This window comes from Euprymna scolopes, chromosome 19, assembly GCF_053919585.1.
Source record: "Euprymna scolopes isolate OS-2025 chromosome 19, ASM5391958v1, whole genome shotgun sequence".
Taxonomy (NCBI): domain Eukaryota; kingdom Metazoa; phylum Mollusca; class Cephalopoda; order Sepiida; family Sepiolidae; genus Euprymna; species Euprymna scolopes.
The window spans coordinates 60,472,652-60,485,038 of NC_136500.1; the positions used below are offsets into that span (position 1 = coordinate 60,472,652).

At 32.1% G+C, this 12,387-nt stretch overlaps 1 protein-coding gene across 9 annotated transcripts in view; it reads left to right on the forward strand.

Moving 5' to 3' along the window:
- LOC145303651 (uncharacterized) overlaps positions 1-12,387 on the forward strand; it is a 637,407-nt gene that overhangs the window by 593,355 nt on the left and 31,665 nt on the right. The gene's annotated exons all lie outside the window — the stretch shown is intronic.

The window sequence follows — 12,387 nt, forward strand, 5'->3', positions numbered from 1 at the left end:
GGTGTCAACTCATACTAGAGAGAGTGAGAGAGGAGGAGACTATTAGCTCACCGCATAACCGAAATCTTCAGCATCTCCTGTTGCAATCCATTTGGAGTCACTTTGTTTATTTCTCGACTACGCACAATTATAGTCGGAAAAAATGCTTAACTGTATATTTCAACAAGAATTAAGCATAAGTTAAACTTCTAGTGGGAAAATCGCCATCAGAAAAAATTTAAAAAAAGGATAATTTAAAGGTCTGCTATTTATCTATAAATGCTAGTTCGTTAATAGTTTATTATTTAATTAGATATATAAAGTAGTAAACCTGGAATAATTATTGTTTCTATTTACTAATATAGTAGAGATACTCCTGACTAAATTTTATCTGTATAATGGCACTATACATTATGCATTTCTTAGTTCCACTTCGTGGATGCTATAATAGTTCAGAATATTGTGGCTGTTTGTAGGCATAGTGTAGATGGAAATAGATAATATATTATCCTGGGGTCAAATTATAATGCCTAGGATCGAATAGAATTGTATGACCATTAAATTTCATTATGTGGTGAAATAGTTGTGAAAGTTAATTTTCAAGGAATTAAATTTTAATGACAACAGCAACGAATGTAGAAAAATAGCCGAAGTCTCATGCGAGAAAGATAGCGTTTTGGTATCAGAAACAGCTCGTTAGACATGGGGTCAAGTTAGCAGTAAACTAGACAGTCTTGATTATTCCTGATGCTGACGCGAAGAGATGAGTGCAGCGGTAGGTGTGTCAGAATTTTTGGGGAATTTTTGACACCCCTAGCACAAAACTGCGAATAAAATATTTTAAAAAAAAACTCGTAATTTCTCTTTTTAAAGTGGTTGTTTATTTTCTTTATGGAATATACTTCCAAAATAAACTATTAAAGTTGTTTAAAAAATAATACAAATATTATTTTAAAAAAAAACAGTGTTTACAAAGTGCCTTCGCGCGTTCATGCAGCCATGTTTTTTACGTAATGAAATAAATTGGATTTTACGAGTTAAATTTTTTGCAATTTTTAAACTTTAAAAATCTATCAACATTTTTCTAATAGTTCAATTTTTACAAGATTTTCAGGTTCAATGTGAAATTTTATGCCCTTTCCAATAAACTGACTATAATATTCTAGACAAGCGTTTTTTTTTATTCAACCCCCCCATTTTGAAATGTCTTATTGAAGATAAAAGATCAATAAATAAAATAAGCTAATTTAAAACAAAAAAGAACAGTTATTTGCAAATTTCCTGTAAAGTCCATAGTTTAAAACCTTTTTTTAAACCACTTTGAATTTTTTTTTAAGTGAAACCTTACAATCTTCTTATATTGTCCAGAAAATTTCGTAGAATTACGACAATTTTTTCTATTTCATTCAATTTTTTTTTTTAGATAATTAAAAAAAAATCACTCCAATAAAGAAGAAATAAAATATATTAAATCAAAAACTCATGTATTTCTTTGAGAGAAGAAAAGAATATCAAAAATTCGTCGAGTGTTTTGTTTTAGGCAAAAACTGATAAGTAAAATGTGATTATTATTTACACACGGTGACACATATTTCTTCGCGGACAAGGCTTCACTGCTGGCGCATATGTGTTGTTTTTACATCCTTTTATCCATCTGTATTTCAAAACAGGAAGAAATACCGCTTCGTTAACACCGGTTAATGCTTACGTAACGGCGGTCTTTTCACATAGTTGTTTAAAAAATACATGGCATATAAAATATAAATATGGACAAATTCTCATAAATAAAGAATGGAAGCATCCATTGATTAGTATTTTATATAGGTAAGTGATTTTTTCTAATTTTTATATATTTATTATATTTAGATCAAGTTAAAATTGGTTGAATTTCGTGAAATCTTTTTTTAAAGAAAACCGATTTAAAAAAATATTGTATATTTTTCGATAAAACCTTTTATTATTTTAAAGTTTGGTCTTTGCTCCTTTTATTGAAAAAAAATTAGGGTTTAAATTACATTATTCATACTGTTATAAGCTTCGAAAGATAGCGAGTCTACATAATCACTCCTTTTTTAATGGCGAATTCTGACACTCCTAGTTCAGCGGAAGATTTTAGGAATAGTGCGTGGAATATTTCTTGGTTTTAGCTGAAGTGTCAATCAGGTGGACTCCCGCACATGGGGCCAATATTCCAACGTATATTTTTAAAAGATATGAAAGTTAATATTTGTTGTGCCTTCAATTGTTTGAAATAAAACTCCTATATTAAAACTTTTATCTAATAAAGAATTGATATTACACCAGTATTAACTCATGACGTACTTATAGGCGAGGGGCGATAACTCTAAGTATAACAGTTATTTGCCCTTCTCGTCTGTTCGGCGAGGGTCTTTTCCATTTTATCATATTTACGTTTGGTTGTATTTGTACAGTCGTAAATAAAGTATCTTCGTACTTTTAAACGGTTTTGTGTGATACATTTTATTTACTGGTGGTAAAAGATATTCGTTTGTGGCTAATGATTGAACAAACTTCCACAAACTCTTGCTAATTTCAATTTCGTTACCATTGCCAAACTTCCTTGGAGAAATCAGGCAAATTTTGATCCGTAGAGTAGATTACCTTCACACAGACTGCCAGTACAGGAATTCCATTCGCAAAACAATTGTAATTATCGATTTTTGCTCTGGTCGAGCTGCGTCATTGAACCCAGAAAAGTTACCTGTTCGAAAATTAATGCGGGTATTAATTTACGGAATGTGGTCTGATGGACAACCATTCTTATCAGTTGTGGTCAACCCAATCGAAATGACGCAACAGATTGCTTGCAGATTAATTAAGACTTTTATCTAACTTATAATGCTTCCTAAAGTTAACAATAATACATTTGGAAGTAGGCTCCACTTTATAGTAAAGGTCAATGTGCATAATTTTGAAAATATATATGGCAATTAAGCTACACCGTATTTTCCACGTTTCATCCTCATAAGAATTCGTCGGGCTAGCCATACAATTCCTTATGAGGAAAACACACACACACACACCTATATATATATATATATATATATATATATATATATATATATATATATATATATATATATATATATATATATAATGCTCCCTATCTTGGGTTGAGCATATTGGGAAATGATATACAAACTGCCATTGGTGCTCTTTGTGTAAACAAATTGAGCTTAGGCATTTGGACGATGTCAAAACAATGTTATTTTACTATCCGCATAGCGCAACGGTTTGGGCGATCGAGCTTCGATCCTGGGCCTGAGGTAGTTGCTTGTCATATATATATATATATACATATACATACATATATATATATATATATATATATATATATATATATATATATATATATATATATTCCACAACGTTTGCCTTGATTGAGGAGAGACTAAAACTTGCTGCTATGTTTTCAAATGATCTAAAATAACAGGGAATTTGATTCCAAATATTTATCATATGTTATATCGACCCTCTTTTTGGAAACAAGATACCGTTACGTATATACCTAATATCAAATAATCCTTATATATTGTGAAATTTACTTTTTATATGAAAATCAAAGAGGGGAGATATAACATGAGAAATATTTGTAATCAAGTCTCCCCTTGTTGTTATTTCAGATCATAGCAGCAAGTTCTAGTCTACTTCTCCATTGGGGAAATATCATAATTCATAGGAAAACTAGGAAAACAAGTGACTATGATTGAAACATTTTATGGCTATAAAAAAAGTGCCCAAAATCGGCCCTGGATGATACCCTTAATGTGCGGCAGTAAAGGCAAATGTCACATAGCACACTACACAAGTCAGGTCATTATCTTTCCAACAAGCCTTCATTTGTTAAATTCTGATCAATAGTCGCTGAGATTCGAAACTTACAAAATTGCCAAAAACAAATGGTATATATTACCCGTGCGCCACCACGAAGAATCGAAACCCAAAGTTTAGCTTACGATTTATTTTTTACTTTAACGTTAATGACTGAGCTATGAAGACATGTTTGGTGCAAGGCTAAAAATTAAAACATGAACCAATAGCTATTACGTTAACATGTACGTTTGTTATGCCGTCGTTCGACCTTCACCTAGCAAATTCCATTTCTTTAATTTTCCCACTTTTGCACCAATTTTCTCCTTCTAAAACCCAAATATAAAGTTTCACATGTGTTCGAATACCCTATATATTAAGTTTCATGCATGTAGACCAAAAACTGACAGAGGAGTTTGGTAGACAAATGTTTTAAACAAATATATATCCATATATATGCATATATATGCATATATATGCATATATATGCATATATATATATATGCATATATATATGCATATATATATGCATATATATGCATATATATGTGCATATATATGCATATATATGCATATATATATATGCATACATAAATATATATATATAGAAAGATGTTTGCGTTTACTATAACCTTTTTACGCAAATATTACGCAAATATACTGCATGAATATAATTATAAGTAATAGTTAACTAAAGATGGTCATCCTATAAGAATACCAAAAAAATTAATAGATAATTAATTAAATTAATGTTTAACAGAATATACAAATTAGCTAGATCTTTTGCAAATGAATGCAATTCCACGACCCATATATAACAAAGTTGTATTTTCTTTTTAAATAAATAGAAAAATGGGTTTGACAACCAATCAAAATAAAACCTAAGCAAAATTCATCCCAAAGCAGTAAAATTAAAGCTGGCTTGTCAGGACACTGTATATGTAAATGTAGTCAAATTTGGGCTTGTTTTATTAATTTGAACATATAGATTCTTTTTGACCAATTGTCATAGAATTTTAACCATAGAATATTATTATAATCTTTAAAGAAGCCTGGTTAAAATTTTATGACAATTGGTAAAAAAGACCCTATATTTTCAAACCAATAAAATATGCTCAAAATTTGCCTACATTTGTATATATAGTGTTTTGGCAGGCCTGTTTCAGTTTTGTCGGTTTGGGATGAATTTTGTTTAGTTTTTTTTTTTTTTTTTTTTTTTTTTTGCTTGGTTGTTTCACCTGTGGCCTTGCTAGGCCACTAATATATATATAGTTTTGATTTCAAAAGTTAAAAGAATTACTTAGAATGCCATAAGCTAGTATCGAAACCAAAACATTTAGCGCTCTAGCTGCTTCCTTAAATTTTGAGCTTTCGACAAATAGATAAAGAAGATTTAAAATTAAACCACTTCAAGCTGTGAATAAATTTGCGCATGCGTAAAAGTAATAGAAGTATGTCGGCAAGTTTAAATGCACTTTTGCATTTCAACTTGCGGACATATTTCTCTATGTGTTATTCATCTCCTTTAACAAAGATTTTACTTGTTATAAACGATCCTTGGTCTATGATAACTATTTCCTGTTAATTTCAATGTTATGTGACCAGCATTTTAAGGGTTTATCGGTTAAATATTTTCACACAGACACACATATACTGTTTTATTTATATAGAAAAAGATGCGTGTATGCGTATATATATGTGTGTGTGTGTGTGTGTGTGTGTGTGTGTGTGTGTGTGTGTGTGTGTGTGTGTGTGTGTGTGTTAGGAAGTAAACCACGTGCATTTTTGAGAAACTGAACATAAATATTTCAAGTGGCGACATGGAAACGAGAAAGAAAAATTCAGAGAGTCACGGTTTCAAGAGTGATAGAAACTGCATAAAATAAGAGTGAAAGCATCCAGCAATGGACAGCGAGAAAGAGGGTGAGAGTGATAAACAGAAACTTAGTAAGAGACGGATAACTTGTAAGTAAATTGCAAATTACGGCTAACTATATAATAAAGTTCAGCAGCTCAAGTTTCCTTGAATTCTTTACTTGGAGAAGATTTAAACTTGAAATGTCCACAATATCTACAAAAACTCCAAAAGTTGCACGTGAGAAATAAGCATAAATAAATACAATTGCGAATTACTTAGGACCTCTGAGAGAGAGAGAGAGAGAGAGAGAGAGAGAGAGACAGACAGACAGACAGACAGACAGACAGAAGACAGACAGACGGCTGGGGCCGTGCACTAATTAAGTTACACCATACGCCCACCGCTATCCCCATTGAGGCTAAATGAGGAACAACGGCATTTCGTGTCTGATCTGCTTGAGTCTAACGTCCGAAGCGAGAAAGAATCTACTTTCCCAGAAATCACGTGATTTCATCAACTTCCGTTTTACTGGGACCACCCGTTGATAGCTGAAACTCATTTTTTCCATTCAATTTTTTTTTTTTTTTTTTTTTGTCCCCGCTATGCAATATCTTTACTGACTATGATTGCCATAACATGTCTCCTTTGGGTGATTGTTTATTTTAAATCTTTATAAAACAATTTAGAATCTGACGTAATAGCGCGCAAAAAAGTGATGTCATTTTAGTTACAGACAGACAAGTTATTTCTATCAAAATAATTTACGCGTTCCTTTGGATTAATGAAATGTTTTTAAAAAATTATCTGCATATCTTGTTTAATGCAGTTTCTAAGTGAGGCAATGTTGGGAATGGAGAATTGTCTGACACTAGGGTTAGAAACAATGGTTCGGAGTGTTTTTTTTGGCAAAATGACTTACGGTCGACTTTTGTATATCTGAAAAAACGTGAGAATTTTACTGATTAGTGCGTATGTAAAAATGATTAAAAAACAAAAAAGAAGTTAGCGAACTTGAGACGGAAAAGGTCATGTTTCCGACTGCTCTTAAGAGGGATTTGATTGTCTGGCCGAGATTCAAGTCGAATAGATATCAGTGGAACTGACATAAGAGCCAAAACGAAATGGAAAATAGAAACGTGGTTTTTCATCGTCGTGTTTATCAGTAAAAGTCGTCGTCGTCGTCATCATCATCATCATCATCGGTTTAACGCTCGTTTTATATGCTAGCATGCATTTAAGAAACTGACTTCCAAACTAATCTATCTTTCGCCTAGTGTTTGTTTATCTAGTTTTCTCTCAAGTCAATCTTTATCATTTACCCCCATGTTTTCCTTGGCTTTCTTCTGTAAACTGAACCTTCTACCTTCTGTTTCAACTGTTCTGCATCAACCAACCCAAGAATTCTCATCCATTTTTTTTTTACATGACCATACCACCTATTCGTCTCCTGTTCGGCACACATCTCTCTATACTGTCAAGATTTAATCTTCCTCTGGGGTCACCAGAACTAATCGTGTCTTTTAAATCTCACATTATAACTTCATTTTATAATTCTCATACTATTTCTCTCCAAGCGATGCATGTTCTCAATCCTCACTATAATATGAGAGACGTTCCAAAAGTAATGCCTCCTAATTTTTCATTCCACCCGAATAGATCAGAAGGGATAACAAATTATATTGCTATGATAACTGAACTTATGCATTTATGACGGGAAAGTTTCATAACTCTGTTGCTGATATTGACGGTGTAAGACTCTAAGAAAGCATCCTCTGTCATTGACATGCGTCAGAAGCAGAGATGCATCATTGAATTCCTGGCAAAAGTGCACTAATAATGGTGGAAACTATGAAGAAAAATAAATTCTGAAGTATAAAAGGTCGCTCGTTTTGATAATACCACTCCCCTCTTCATAGCTTTTCAACTTTTTGCATTCAGAATCTGAAAGTTTCATCTCTCTGTTGCAGATATTGATGGTGTGAGACTCTAGAAAAGCAACCGCTGTCACGGACATGAATCTGAAGCAAATATGCGTCATTGAATTCTTCCATGCAGAAAAAAATTGAACTGATCAACATTCGAAGGAGACGATGCCCTTCTCACCACAAGAGCCAGACCTAGGGAATACAATAAAAGTATAAAGAAGCTTCATGATTTCTTTAATAATTTTGAGCTTAACAAGAAAACGTCTAACTTTTTGGATATATCTCTTAACCTTAACTCTGAGACTTACAGCCCATACCATAAAAGATTTAAGATGCACTGGACAAGATTTTTTTAATTTTGCTGGCATTGTCTGGACATTGTCGTTATATACCATCGGCTTCTTTTGAAATAATGTTTATGGGACTTCTTGGCTTCTTATTTTTTCTTATTCACGGTCACCCCTTATAAAGCATATCGCCAATTGGACATAAAGGGCTGCTATTTAAGACCATGCCTAGAAAAGATTAACAAGATGCTGGTTTATGTTATATTTAAACTTCTTCATATCAGTACAGCCAGGGAAACAGGTAGCAGAAAGGGAATTCCAAAGTCTAGTTGTTCGAGGGAAGAAACTATTAGAATAGAAAGCTTTCTGGTATTTAGAAACCTTAACAGTGAAGGGGTGAGATTTTTTTTGCTAAGTAGGTTTGTTGGGGATATGTATATCGGGGGGCACAAGTGCAACGAGTTCATCAGAGCACATTCCATTAAAATATTTGGTCTGGAGGTCATTTTCTAACGATTCTGCCATTTATGTATACCCATTTTTCCCTCATGCATGTTATAGAACATTGTATCATCAACAAATATACCCATCTGGGACACAATATTATCAGGGAGGTCGTTTATGAATATCAGGAATAATAGTTGTCCAAGGATTAACCCCTGAGGCACTCCTGCATTAATGTTATGCTACTTCGATGTGTGTCCATCAATGACAACCTGGATGGTTCTATTGTCTAAGAAGGATCTAATTATATTTAGTATACGTCCAGTTATACCATACGATTAAATTTTCATTAGTAGCCCTTTGCCAGACTTTGTCAAAGGTCTTGGATATATCAAGGGCTACAGCCCTAGCTTCATCCGCCTTATCCAGTACATGGTATATGTGTTCAGAGATGACTTAACATATCTGCAGTAGAATAACATTGCCTAAATCCATGCTGTTTGTCAGAGAAAAGATTTGCTTTTGCAAGGCGGTGGGCTAGTGCTTGATTAATTAAGGTCACAAAGATTTTAACAAAGAGAGGAAGGAGACTGATAGGTGATAATTGAAAGGGTCAGTCCTTTCACCAAAATTCTTGCCCACTGGTACCACAGAGGCCATCTTCCACCTCATAGGGAAGCAAGATTCAGCAAGGCATTTATCTTAGTGTTTAAAAAGTATGAGGGCTAACTCAGCTGATCATTTCTTAATTAGTATAGCAGGAATGAGACCAGGCCCACACGTCTTGGAGGTGTCTAAGTTTTTTATGATATCGCTAACCTGAGAAGGGGTGATTTTTACATCATCTAGTGTGGTTTCAGTCTGATAGGAAAATTTATGAGGGAGTTGTTTGTTGGCTGTAAGGTGGAGTTAGAGGTGAATCGCCAGACAAGCAGTTCCGTCTTATTGGTTGCCATGCATGCAACCTTTCGGTTATGTGATAGTGGAGGAATTACTGATTGCCCTTTATTCACTACACTATTATAGATTTTCCAGAAATCTGTTCGTTCGCTGATTATTTCAGCATGCTTTCTTGACTGTCTCTATTTCTCTCTTATAATGATTTCTAGAATCTATGAATTTTTGCATATTTATATTTGACTTATGACATATGAACCGGGAGAATGCATTCTGTTTTTGTGCAATGGCAGCTGTACAATCTGTAGTGAACCGTGGGGGTGAGTGGGGCTTGCTATAATACTTCCGTGTGGGAACGTGTTTCAATGCCCGTTTTGCGCCATTCAGTTGTCTCATTGGCACACTGTTCAGCAGGAAGAGAGAAGATATCGGTCCATGGTGCATCTCTGATGTGTTCTCTGATGACTTCCCAGTCAGCCCTTTTGTAGTACCGTGTTGCTTTGAGCAATGGCTCCTCACCTTGGCTTGGGACACAAGTTAAAGTAGAGATAAAAATCTTTAGAAGTTTTCCAATTAAAAAGGAAATTATATCTACATTTAAACTTAGACCCTTTTCCCCAAAGAAGAATGAGATTCGGGGATTTGTTATTGTAACTAACAGAACAAAAAAGAAATGCAAAAAAAAAATATACAACAAATAAATGTTACCAACTCGGATAAATTTATTTGTGTTCAAACTTATTTTAATGCATGATTTTAGTGTTCACTATGTTGAGTTAGATTTTTTTAAAGTGGCTGTCCTTCACAAGGACCCTGGATAAATGCTCAAAATCAAAAAATTAAAGAAACGCTGGTAGAAAAACATCAAATAAATATCAACAATCCAACGAAAATGTCGTATTCTACCAATATTCTGTTTCGATGTTTGAGTGATTTGACAAGAAAAAAAAGTTAAAACAGACCGGAAATGATAATCATTTTATGTTAAACTTATGGATGAATGTTTTCCTACCCGAAATTCTAAAATAATTGTTTTTTTTTTTTTATTTTTATCGCGTAATTATCTCAAAAAAGTAGAATCTCACTTTGAGAGAGTGATTTAACTACAAGCGTTAATTTATTATTATTATTATCATTATTATTATTATTAGTAGTAGTAGTAGTAGTAGTAGTAGTAATAGTAGCAGCAGTAGTAGCAGTAGTATCATCATCATCAGTACCATTATTATTATTATTATTTTTTCTCTACACTAACGTGCCAAATCTTTATAATTGCAAGAAAAAAAAATTTCTTCATAGAGGAAAGGTAGATTAGTTAACAAATACATATAATGTTAAGAATGGTTTTCTAAACAGTAACATTATTATGTAGATGCTCATTCTTGACATAGAACTGGCTTTGTTAACTATTCTGTTCCTAAACTGTTTTCATATTTTGCATACCAAGCATTGATTCTTCTTAATCGTTTATGAAAATTTCAAATGGTATCAACGACGGCCAAATGCAAACAAGATTTGTTTTGAAATAAAAACAAATCTTGTCTCACAATTTTGTATCAATTACAAAGAAAACATTAGGGAAAATATTTAAAAAGATCTACTCTTGTAATATACGCCCTTTCCCAAGTTTATTCTTACGTTTGGCAAAATGTATGCAGACATTACATGAGGTGATGGGGTATACAGTCATTTGAATATTTTAAAAACATTGAATCTTTAATCAAATGGTAAGAAAATTTAAAAGAATTAAACTCGGTACGCGTATCGGAATAAGAAATTTAGAGCAGATTCGGTAATTGTATCGAAATTGGGAAAACTTTTAGAATTGTCCCATCACTAATATATATATATATATATATATATATATATATATATATATATATATATATATATATATATATATATATATTAATGATGGGAAAAGGGAAAAATATGTTTATTCAATTACATTTCACCCTTTATTTATACCAATTCTTGAATTTATGAAGCTCGATGTTACTACAGAGCATATACAAATCAATGGCAAAAAGTCTATAATCCAAATTGCAAAATGTTGTTCATCTTACCGTTTATTTCTTTCAGCATGTTAAAATGTTCAATTCTTGAATAAAATCTTGGAATTTAGAATATATATATATATATATATATATATATATATATATACTTCAGAATAATGTAATGCAATAAATCTACTGGTATGCAAATCCAGTGATTATCGGTCTTACAATATATTATTGGATGTAATCTATATAATTATAAAACTCAAATGACCTTGTAACCTGTGTTGTAACCAAACATCCGGTTTACTACTTCCGATTGCGCATGCGTACATAAATATAAATCCATAACAGCGAAAATAAATAATCAACTCGACAATAAAACGTATTGTTTTACTGTGTACGTTTTCAGCGTCCCAATTGTTTTGCTTTTCGCGTTTAAATTATCCAAATAAACAATTGTTAATACTTTCTGCTTTTTTTTTACATCGTTCATTTTTCCATAACAACGTAAATAAATAATCAACTCGACAATAAAACGTATTGTTTTACTGTGTACGTTTTCAGCGTCCTAATTGTTTTTTTGTTTTTTTTCGCATTTAAATTATCCAAATAAACAATTGTTCATACTTTCTGCTTTTTTTTTTACATCGTTCATTCCACATTATCTTAATTAGTTTTATTGACCTTATTATTAACATATAAATTAAATATTTTACCCAATGGGTCATGAATGTTTGTTTAAAATAAATGAAAAACGTTACATTTTATTTTCATTTTCTATTTAAAAAGTCATTCTTAACATGGGGAGAGTGTTTAACTATACTAATAATTTAATTTAAAAAAGATATATCAAAATTTGAATTTAACTTTAAGTATTATGGTATCTGTTTTAGTGCACATTTACCTATAAGTATGGCAAACCACTTATTATTCAATGGCTGTATGTTTTTTTTTTCAAAAATAAACAATTATAAACAGAGCGACTCATAGAAATATATCTATATTCTTTTTTCATTTTAATATACTTTCATAGAAATGTTTCTGTTATGTCACAAAAAAAACTATTTTCTTTACGTCACAAGTGTCATGCTCATACATTAATATAACATACTGACCCAACGGGTTACGAGTAGTCTAGTATTTTATAAAGACAATCCCAGCTAAAT